The sequence below is a fragment of the Pogona vitticeps genome, chromosome 4 (genome assembly GCF_051106095.1).
Source record: "Pogona vitticeps strain Pit_001003342236 chromosome 4, PviZW2.1, whole genome shotgun sequence".
Classification (NCBI taxonomy): domain Eukaryota; kingdom Metazoa; phylum Chordata; class Lepidosauria; order Squamata; family Agamidae; genus Pogona; species Pogona vitticeps.
In genome coordinates, this window is record NC_135786.1 from 78,670,486 (window position 1) to 78,681,497 (window position 11,012).

At 39.8% G+C, this 11,012-nt stretch overlaps 1 long non-coding RNA gene across 1 annotated transcript; it reads right to left on the minus strand.

Annotated features, from left to right (window-relative positions):
* LOC144589084 (uncharacterized) lies at positions 1–10,720 on the minus strand. Its single transcript, XR_013544986.1, has 2 exons — positions 6,847–10,720; positions 1–880 (listed from the first exon to the last, which is right to left on the minus strand). It is a non-coding gene; the product is annotated as an uncharacterized LOC144589084 (long non-coding RNA).
* Between the last annotated feature and the right edge of the window lie 292 nt (positions 10,721–11,012).

Here is an 11,012-nt window from a genome sequence, read left to right on the forward strand (position 1 = left end):
TTGGTATGATAAGTGGATAATCTTAAAGATAAAGCAGACTGAATGCTACTGCAAAGCATGTTGTGCTTCCTTTGTTCTTTGTAAGTGATTTGTGATGTCCCTTGGTGGATAGTTCAGTGGTTTATGTATGTGGCTGTGGAGCCAAAGGTTGGGAGTTCGATTCCCCGCTGTGCTTCCTGTGTAGAACCAGCTTGTGTGGCTTTGGGAAAGTTGTACAATCCCAGGGCACCCCCAGAAGAAGGGAATGGTAAATGACTGCAGAGTATTCTGTATCTGGAAAACCCTGAAAAAGGTTGTCATGAATTGACTTGACAGCACATTGTTGTTATAATGGTGGTGGTCATAACAGTGAAGATTCATGGTATCTGTACAGGGAAGCATGTGTGGAATCATAGACAGGAAAGTGAGTTGGGATCTTAGAGAGAAAATATGGGCCCTGTTTAAAGTAGAACTTTGGAAGCTACTTTTAAAAGCAGTTAGCTACATTTCTAGTTTCGAGGACCAAAATACAGCTACATTATAGCTACCTAAAGGTAAAGGTTCCCCTTGACAATTTTTGTCCAGTCGTGTTCGACTCTAGGGGGCAGTGCTTATCCCCGTTTCCAAGCCATAGAGCCAGCGTTTTGTCCGAAGACAATATTCCGTGGTCACATGGCCAGTGCGACTTAGACACGGAATGCTGTTACTTTCCCACTGAGGTGGTCCCTATTTATCTACTTGCATTTGCATGCTTTCGAACCGCTAGGTTGGCGGGAACTGGGACAAGCGACGGGAGCTCACTCCGTTGCGTGGATTCGCTCTTACGACTGCTGGTCTTCTGACCCTGCAGCACAGGCTTCTGCGGTTTAGCCCACAGCGCCACCACGTCCCTTATAGCTACCTGCAATTTTTAAAAAACAAATCTTTATTTTCCTATTTCTCAGAAATAATGAAAAGTCTGAATCCTGTTCCATGGAACACTTTTGTACACCTGTGTATTGTATAAAACATCCCTGTACATATATGCATTAATATTCACACCAGAGCATGAAACAGCAATGGATACAGTGATTTTCTGGCTCTGGTGAGGAAAAGCCTATACGTATATGACCTCCTCTCTTTAGACTTGACACTTTCTGAGGGAAGAAAACAATGATGGAAGGGGAACGGCTGGCATTTGCCATAATCCATATGCTATACAATTCTGGTAAGTAATGCCTGAAAAGGGCTGCTATGCAACAAAGCTTTGTAGTAGCATATATTATTTTACCTCACAATGGAAATGGCTCCTTAAAATGTAATATTGCCATAAATAGTGCTTCACTGAATGCCATTGGGTTCTTCTCACAAAAGGGATAGAGGGTTTCACAATTAGAAAATGGAATAACTTTTTTATGTATCTTCAGTAAAAAAAATATAGCTAACAGGAAAATCTTGCCTCCACCAAACTATAATTAAATCTAGAATGAATTATTGAATAAACTTATATCTACTGGATTACTCTGTAACAACAATATTCACACAAGTCCTGCACTTAGAATACCCAAGGGGAAATTTGGACAAGTTGTCAATCAAATCAATATTTACTTTCTCTCTCTCTCTCTCTCTCTCTCTCTCTGTGTGTGTGTGTGTGTGTGTGTGTGTGTGTGTTTAGGGATTTTATAATGTTTTAAATGTAATTACAATAGTTGAATGAGTCTCAATCTATTTAAATATCTGCAACTTTTTCTATTTTAATTCTTTTTTAAAAAAACCTATATTGTAAGCTGTTTGGGGCATTAAATCTGGTCTTTAATTGCCACTTTTTAAAAAAGATCTATGAAAACATACGTACATGCATGTATTTGGCTATTGCATATATAGCTGTCTTGGGTAGGTGCTTAGGAGAAAAGAGGGGCATGGAAATGAATGAAATGGACACTTCCAGCCACAGCAGCCACATGCAGTGTATACACAGTCCTTTTATAAGGTTTTGTTCCTTCTTCTGGTGATTTCTCCTCATTCCCCCAACCAGCAAAGGTACGTGAGGCCTCAGACCATGCAGGATGGCATGAGTGGGAGGGCTCTTTATGAAGCAAAGCTCATACCTCCTACCTCCTACATATACAAAAGCCAAATTATTGGTTGTAGGTGTGGGTCATTGATTTAAAAAAAATACCCTCCTAATTTAAAACCAGAGTTAAGGCTACCCAATGCTGTCCAAGGCTCTGCAAAGGCTGGAAATTTGATCAAGAACAACAGTGTGGAACATCAGACAATTGTGTTTGCTTACTATTTTACGCTCCCACCACCTTCCCATCTTTCAGGCCCATATCAAGATTGGGATGATGGAGCGCCTCTGACCAGCACAGGTGCCCCACCTTCTGGTCCTCCCCTCCTTATGAATCATCTCAGCCTTACTGTATTGCTGGAGAAACTTTATTCTGAGGTGACCCCTGCTTACATCAGTGGTACCCTTGTTTCCCCAGCTGTTCTCAAACTGCTACTGAAAATGGTTCTTTTTTTTTTTTTTAATAATTTTATTTTATTTAGAAACAAGGATAGAGGGTACAGAAAGAAAGAGGGGATAGGAAAGGAAAAATAGTTTTGGGGGATAGGAGAGCATAAAGTATAACATCATCCAATCAATTCATATTACTAATACATATCAACTTTTTGCTTTTTCACAGTTTGATTACCCTCCTGCTTTTATCTTATCATTTAATTTTAATTTTATTCTATGTTATTCCAACATTGTCTGGTAGCTGCTGCCATTTATACAATACATCCCATCTTTCCGTTTCTTTTTGAATTGAACAGTCTTTCAGCCCATCTGACAGAATATCCATTTTTTTCACTTCCCATATTTTCACCATAAAATTATCTGGTTTCAGTATCTCTGCCTCCTTAAGATTTTTGTCATAATGCTTTTTAATTTTGGAAGCTGCATGGGTCACTGGATAACTCTCTACTGCATTCATATTACCTGGTGTCATGTCTAATACAGACGATTCTAAAGTCTGTACAACTTCATTTAAGTTTTGTTTGGCATCTACTGTCCCCTCTTTCGTCCCTTTCATCAAATTTTCTATTTTGCTAAGACCTGCATTCACTCGCTGGAACCCTGTTAATATTAGCCTTTGTATATTAATCTGCCATTCCTTTTCTATTTCTTGCACCACTATTCCAGAACTTTGGGATTGAACAGACCAAGCCTCCATTTGTTCTTTTGAATTTTTGGGGTCCATCTCAGGCTTTGGGGTTTGTTTAAATACCACAATAATCACCCCCTAGAAATCCTTCCAGTTTCCACAATTTTATCAACAATTCAAACCCCTCATCATAAACCTCCCCTTAGATCTCCCTCCAATCTTTGTCCAGATATTGTAGTATAAAAATCAACTTTTAGCCCAGCAAATACAATATCAATTAGAACCGTGACGCAGTTATTTCTTCTTCTCCTGAGTTCAGCAAGCTTCTATTTTTAGACTCACACGTGGTCACAAACAAAACAACAGTCACAGAGTCTCAAACTGTCCAGTAGATTGTCCTTGGAGCTCGTCTTGTGATCTTCATTAACCCCTTAATGCTCCTTAGTCCAGTCGGCCACGTCAGCTCCAACCACCAGATTCTATTATTTATAGTTCACAAAGTCCAGAGAAGTCAAAGAATAGCGTATCCCAACCACGCTGCATCCACCGAAGTCTCTTAAATCCAGTCAGACGGTGTTGCTGTCTGGGATTCTTCTCCAGAAACATAAGATTTATTTTCCATCTCAGACTCTCGGCTTTAGAATCAGCCTGGCGTTTTAATAGTTCACTTGGAGAAGCTTAGTTTCGCTTTTGAGTCAGACTGATAAGATAAACCCGCCGCTGCATTTATCCTTTCTGCCAAATAATTTCATTCTTATTTCAGCTTAATGAGGCTGTTTCATAAATCAGAGGCTTCGGCTTACTTACTTGTTATATATTTTTAGTTTATATTGATTGCTCTCCTCTCCCCCGGTAAAGGGTTCCTCGCGGCTCAGTGCCAAAAAATGGCGCCCGCTCCGGTCTGTGCACGGTGATTTCTTCAGAAGAAAAAAGTCCGGGTCTGCCTCCCTTTCTTCTCCTTCTGCTGCTCACCATCTGCTTCAGAGAGACTTCTTCTAGACTCTCCTTTGATCCCCATTTCAAAAAGAGGATCCTGGACCGGAGGGTTCCAGCTTTTCCAGAGAGAGCTCCTCTCTGGAGTTGCTGGCAGCACCGCAACAAAGCCCCGCCTCAGCCTGAAAATGGTTCTGTTAGAAGCCCAGAATCTTCCACTCTGCTCTTCTTGGATCCTGCGCTGAGCAGAACTTTTGGCCGACTTCTCCAGAATGAGTCACACTCCCACCCTAGACTTGAGAGTGATTACGGATCATTTAAATTGCCAGTCTGGTGCCTGAATAGTTTTAATTAATGCGCACTGCTTTGCCTCTGGTGACATTGGGCTTGATGTGTGGCTGCACAGTTCACTAAGTTAAAAAAAAAACTGTTTTAAGCCACTGAATAGGCAGAGTCACTGCTGCTGCCACCACTGCGTGCATCTGCTGGGGACCAATTTAGTGATTCTTATACTGGAAAGTAAAATTAAAGAACAGTGGGGTTCCACCTCAACAGCTGTGGCCCACCATTTGAAAGAGACCAATTCCTCTTCCATGTGGTGCCTACAGAAAAGCATGGTCCTCTGGCCATGCTGGCAAGGGGATTCTGGGATAAATCATTTGGAAAAAAAAGCAATTTTCCCAAACTCTGATTTTCATTCCTCTGGACTACTAATGTAACCCTCATGCATTTACCAGGGAGCAAGCTCCATTGAACCCAATGGCAAAGGGCAAGATGGTGTCTGTCCTTGGCCATTACAGGTACGGACGCTAACCTGATTAGCAGCAGACACCTTCTTGGACACTAGCCATGGCATCTTCCATTGCAGTTTCAGAGGGAGCTGGTTTCAGGATCAAAGTTCTGGAGATCTAGAAGTGCACATTTAGGACCTGGGAGGGTTGCACCCATTCCTGTGCTCCCTCAATTATTTCTTCTCCTTCTCCTCCTCCTCCTCCTCCTCGAAAAAGCTCTCAGGCTATCAACCCTTTTACCATTTTCAACGATTCCTAAGCTGTTATAAAATGATTTCCAGTTTTGAAACCACCACCCCATTCCCAATAGAAAATAGCCTAGGAGAAAAAAAGTGGCAAAATTTCCCCTAACCTCCCCCTAGCAAACATGAAGTGACTTTGAGTAATGTTCTATTAAAACAACAACAACTGAGAGCGCTGTGCTTCACCTTCCCCTGGTAAAACCTAAGGGCATTTTTCAGTATTGTAGAACTGCATATACATGAATAAAATATATAACATTTGATGTTTTCCCATCTATTAGTAAAACCAGACAGGGTATTCCTCTGTTAACATAGTGTAGAATTTAGGAGCATAATAAAATGTTTCTCTTGCACCTTCAGTTTTCCCTTCCAAAGGAGTGATAGGCTATTGGTATGACAGCAGAAAACTGTCTGTCTGTCTGTCTGTCCATAAATATCCAAAGTACGCAGATCAAAACCTTACTTTGGTCTGGACTCAAAAAGTGCAGATAGGCACTGGGATATGCAAACTAAACAAAAAGACATTGTGGCTGAAATCCTATTCTGCAGCTGCATGCATGCAGTTTTGATGATGTCATCAGCAGGAACCAACCATCATTGATTAAATGCTTCCTTTGAAGATTTCCGGGTGCACACAACTTTAATCACATTGGGCAAAATCCTGTTGCTTAAATTTGTGCCTGGTGTAACCCTGACTGGGCATTGGAAACATATAATTTACACTAATTAAAAGCTTCTTGTCCCCCTGTTTTGCATAGCTTGTGAGGCTCCCTGTGACTCTTTTTTGCTCTGGGGAGCCCTTTCAGAGTTTGGAGATGGGTGGTGGTGGGAGTCTTAAAAAATCAAAAGTTGCTGCTGGATTACTGCCACTGGGATTAGGATTGAAGCCACTGATCTGGGGGCAATGTTTGGTTTTAAAGTTTTCCCTCCTCTGAGGCCCCTAAAGGCTTCTCCAGGTCAAAAGATAGTCCCAGGAAGCCTCAGAATCTAAAGTGGGAGCATAGGAATCTTTTAATTAGTGTAAATTAAATGTTTCTGGAGCCTTATTTGGGTTACAACAAGCTCTAAGTGACATGACAGGATTTTGCCAAATGTATGCCAGTCCCTAGCTCTCCTGAATCACCTTTAGTAAGTAGTGATTTGGTTTTAATTAGTGGCAGTTTGCTGATGATGATATCATCCCCACTGTGAGCTTATCTTTACAACTTAATTATTAAAAATAATTTTATTCTATAACTCAATTTAAAAAATACAGAAAGGATTTCATTGCTGTTACTGTTGCAATTTTTTTAAAAAATAATGATTTCTGTTATTCACTACTCTTCATTAGTTTTGAATTAAAACAAATAGAAGTAAAAAAAAGGATCAATTTTTAAAAATCCCCACATGAAAACGTTTATATCCCCACAAAAGAGACCAGAAAAAGTAAACACGTAATCATGATTCATAACCGAAGCAACAATGCTACTGTTAGGCTATTTGCAAAAGTAACATCATTGTACCTTCAGCACCCCCAAGAAGTAATACAGGTAACATCATTATTATAGTGCATTGTTTCCAAGGTCTGTCTTTAAATTCTGCTAGAAGGAAAGGTAAAGTAAGGAAAACTGAGAACGAGGAAGGGGAGAGAGAGAGCTTGCATGAGAGAGAGATGGCGTGGATTTGAAAGACAGACAGACCGAAAAGAAAGAGAGAAAGAGAGAGAGAGAAAGAAAGGGAGAGAAAGAAAGAGGATGTGGTTCAAGGAGGAAAAGAAGCGCACTCACTCACCTCTTTCACCCCAGTCAACTTTGCCTTTGAGTTTGCTCATTTATGGTTCTAGACCTGCCCACTGCAGACATGAACTCACAACAGAAAACGCAAAGAGAATATGTCAATTGAGAGAAGAATTAACCTGCCTCCTCCTTACCTTGGGAGCTTGTTCACATTCCAGTGGTTTTATGCTTTATGAACTGTAGTACATAAAGGCATTTTGCATTAGCAACATTACTTATTCAACCAATTTCTCTGCTCATAAATAAAACATAAAACTAAATAGTCAAATGAAAACTCAGCCATTAAAGCTGCAATCTGAAAACATTTTACAGCTCAGCCACAATATTCATATAAAGCTAATTTAAGGGAAACAATTTCAAATGCAGGAGGCATGGAAGCTATTCAACATTCAAAAATTCAGCCCATCTTGTCAACTAAAAGCAATTTGAAACAAATGGGATTTCGAGATACATAAGAAAGCTAAAACTGATTAGGTAAAAGCTATATCCATAAGCTAGGGTGGTGGTGGTTGTCCCCTCCTATGCATGCAATTTGATAACCTGATTTTAGTTATCAAAGTGTGAACTGATTTGACCCCTTCAGGATAACAATCAATGCTAACTTGGAAAAATATATGGTCCATTTCAAATGATAGCTTAATTCAATAGATGCGAAAAATGCAAGATTGTGGGAAACTTCTGCTTAAAGGTTGTAGCTGCATTCTGTTCCAGTGATGTGCATACACTCCTGGCAGGAAGCGGCAGCTGCCAGAAGGTGGGGTAATCCCTTATTCTGTCCTTTTGCTTAGAGGTAGAGCATAAGATCAAAGGGTTATTTCAGCCAATCCTGGTTATGATTAGGTAACTAGTATCCTATCTAAATTCTAACAACATACTATGTAATCATGCTAAGTAAATAAAAGAGCTCTAAGGGCATTGCCTGTAGGCTCCGCTGGCTCGGACATCCGTTGTCGACTTCTTTGTTCTTTCTCTAAGGCAATCAGCCTTCCTTTGTTCTATGATCACCCACACAAGATCCCTTCTTTGTCCCTATTAAAAGAAGAGGCTGTCAACCAATTTGTCTTGTTTATTTATATTTTAATGTGATTATATTTTGTGTTTTGTGACTGACTCACTACTGTGTTTTAATTGACGGCCTTTGACTGCCTAATATTCATTGTTGTTATTATACTTTGAAAACGTTTTAAATTTTATGCCATCTTGGTGGTGGTGTTGATAAAGGGCATTTCTCATCTTTCTTTTTTCTGTTAATAAGAGTTTGATAAGAACAACTATAGTCCTTTGAGGGCATAATTTACAAGCTAGATGTTTTTCCTGGTAAAAAGCTGCTGATGTCATATCTACTCTCTAAGGATCAGATTGTTCCAAAAATCATATTATAAATATTGCTGCAGCACTCTAAATCAAGTACCTTTTATTATTATTATTAAGCACTTCCCAGAAGTCTTTGGTGGACGCATAGCCTTCATTGTACAGCTGATTATCAAAAATAACGACCTTGCTTCACCTCCTCTTTCAGGCCTACAGAAATACACTGTAATGTGATTAGCATTCCCTTTTCTGAATGTTTGACTAGCAAAGTGCTTTTGATGCTACCCAGGTCACTGAAAGACAACAGACTGTAATGGATAAGAATAAACCAACCAGGGAAACTTTGTGTTTTATTTATTTGTATTTACGTTCTGTACAGTATTCTTGTCTGCAGTGTGGTGTAGTTGATAAAGGAACAGGACTTGAGAGACCTGGGTTCAAGTCTTTGTTTGATCTTGAAAACTCCCAGGTGATGGGGTGAAATTGTTAAAAGCCTTTCCTTCAATATCTCACTTACCATATTTTTCTGTTTATAAGACTCCCCCATGTACAGTATAAGATGCCCCCTACTTTTCTAACCCAAAATTAAGAAAACGTAGCTTTGAGTATTCAGCCTCTGGGCACAGAATGCTCAGGCATTATGAGTCACTGTTGTATCCAGGAACTGCCTACAACTCCACCTCCAACGAGGTTTGTTTGTTCAGCATCAGCTGACATCAGTTACATAAGGCTCATGATTGGAAGAAGCTAAGCCTTGTGAGGCAACTAAGCCTCATGATTGAAGGAAGCCTGTTTGCAGAGGCAAGATACGGGCCATTTTGTTCTCTCCTTGGCTTACTTCCATGTATAAGATGACCCTCAGTTTTTAATCTAAAGATTTTAGACAGAAGTATCATCTTATACACAGAAAAATACGATACCTTGAATGCCCTATTAAGGTTGTCAAAACTCAGTTCCCACTTGATGACATAAGTGACATAACGCATACATTTTTGTCTTGATGAAAATTAATCAAAGAATCAATCAAAACTGCCACAAATCTGGCATTAAGTTTATTTAGTCTTGATAGCAAAAACATATTTCTAGTAAAAAACATGTAATAACTCCGTAATAATTTCAAGCAGCCCTCTCTTAAGTGATAAAATAAATCTGTTTACCCTAAACAAATCTTTAGTATATATTCTGCCAACTAGCTTGCTTTTGTTTTCTAGTTGGTTACTGGGGAGATATTTATTATTTATTTATTTAAAATATTTGTACCCCACCTTTCTCCTTGACAAGGATCCAAGGCAGCTTGCAACAATGAAAAACAATATTTAAAGTTGAAAATAATGGATATACAATGGTAATTAACATCAATAAAGACGATATTTAAAATTACGAACAACGAATAAGGAGGCATCCTACATCAATGGGCAATATTAAGGCAAAGATCAGTAAGTATACAAAAAAATTAAAATGTCACTCTGAGGAATGGAAAACACAAAGATGGAAAACAAAAGTAGTCAAAGCAATAATGCATAGCAATCTATCTAAAAATCACATATAAGTAGCTGATTACAGAGGAAAAGCTTGCCTGAAGAGAAAGGTCTTTGCCTGCTTGCAGAAAGATAGCAAAGGTGGGGCCAGTCTGGCCTGCTGTGGGAGGGGGTTCCAAAGTCTGGGTGCAGCAACAGTGAAGGCTGTCTCCTATGTCCCCATCAGATGCATCTGCGATGGTGGTGGGACAAGAGAAAGGCCTCTCCTGATGATCTTAACATCTGAGCGGGCCCATAATGGGAGATATGGTCTTTGAGCTTGAACCCAGGCCATTTAGGGCTTTTTAGTTTAAAACCATATGTGGGCTTCATTTGCAAGTTCCTTCCTCTTGGAAGGGAAATGGTGTACTAACAGGAAATTCACCTTTTTCGTAATCTCTGATTTCATCCTGAGTTTCATTTCCCTAATACTCAACCATAGCTTAGCAATATATCCAAACACAGCCATTATTTTTGTCTATGTCTTGCTAAAATACTGGTTCACAGGATAGCTTTGACCGCTGAGCTATGCATTGAAAGACACACTGTAATGTCATGCCTTTTAAGTATCTGCTTATTTTACAGGATGCTGAGAGAAATGGCTTAGAGCAACAAGATCACTTGTCCATTTACACAAACACATTATTGGGCACAATGGCTGGAGTCAATGGAAATACTCACGGAAGATGTTATGACAGCAGCTGACAGGTCTGTTTTCATCATGTCATCCAAAGGCCACATGGGAGTGATCCTACAGCTGCTTACATAATTTGCTCTGCCTCAGTAGTAGAAAGAATAGTTAGACGTGTCTATCTGCTGTGTTATAGTTAGTCCTTTTCCCTCAGAAGGATCCATCTTTGAAATATACTGTTCCTCTGGGGAAAGACTTGGTTGTGGGAAACACAGCTGATGCAGGATGGGTTAATTGCAATCCCCCAAACCTTCTGAGGGGTCACAATCAAAGTTTCCTCTAAGCTGCACAGCCGCACAACACTGCATCAGTGCCTTGCAACTGAGAAAGTATTGCCATCCACTTGTTTCCGGTTGCGGCTGGACCCCCATACACAGGGCATGTTTCCCTGGCGCTAGCAGAAAATTAGGGGGAATGTTGACACAATGGTTTAACTCTGTCGATTGTATCAATGCTATGGCCAAGGATGTTTTGAATAAAAGATGATAGAACTCTTAGAGTAGTACTTTTTATCAGATCACAGTGATTGTAGTAGAAATGGTGATGTCTGCAGTTGTCATCACCAATGTCTCATAATTCCTTTTGATAGAGAACTACAATGCATGACTAGAACTGGAAGAGGGACACTGAGGATCAGATTAC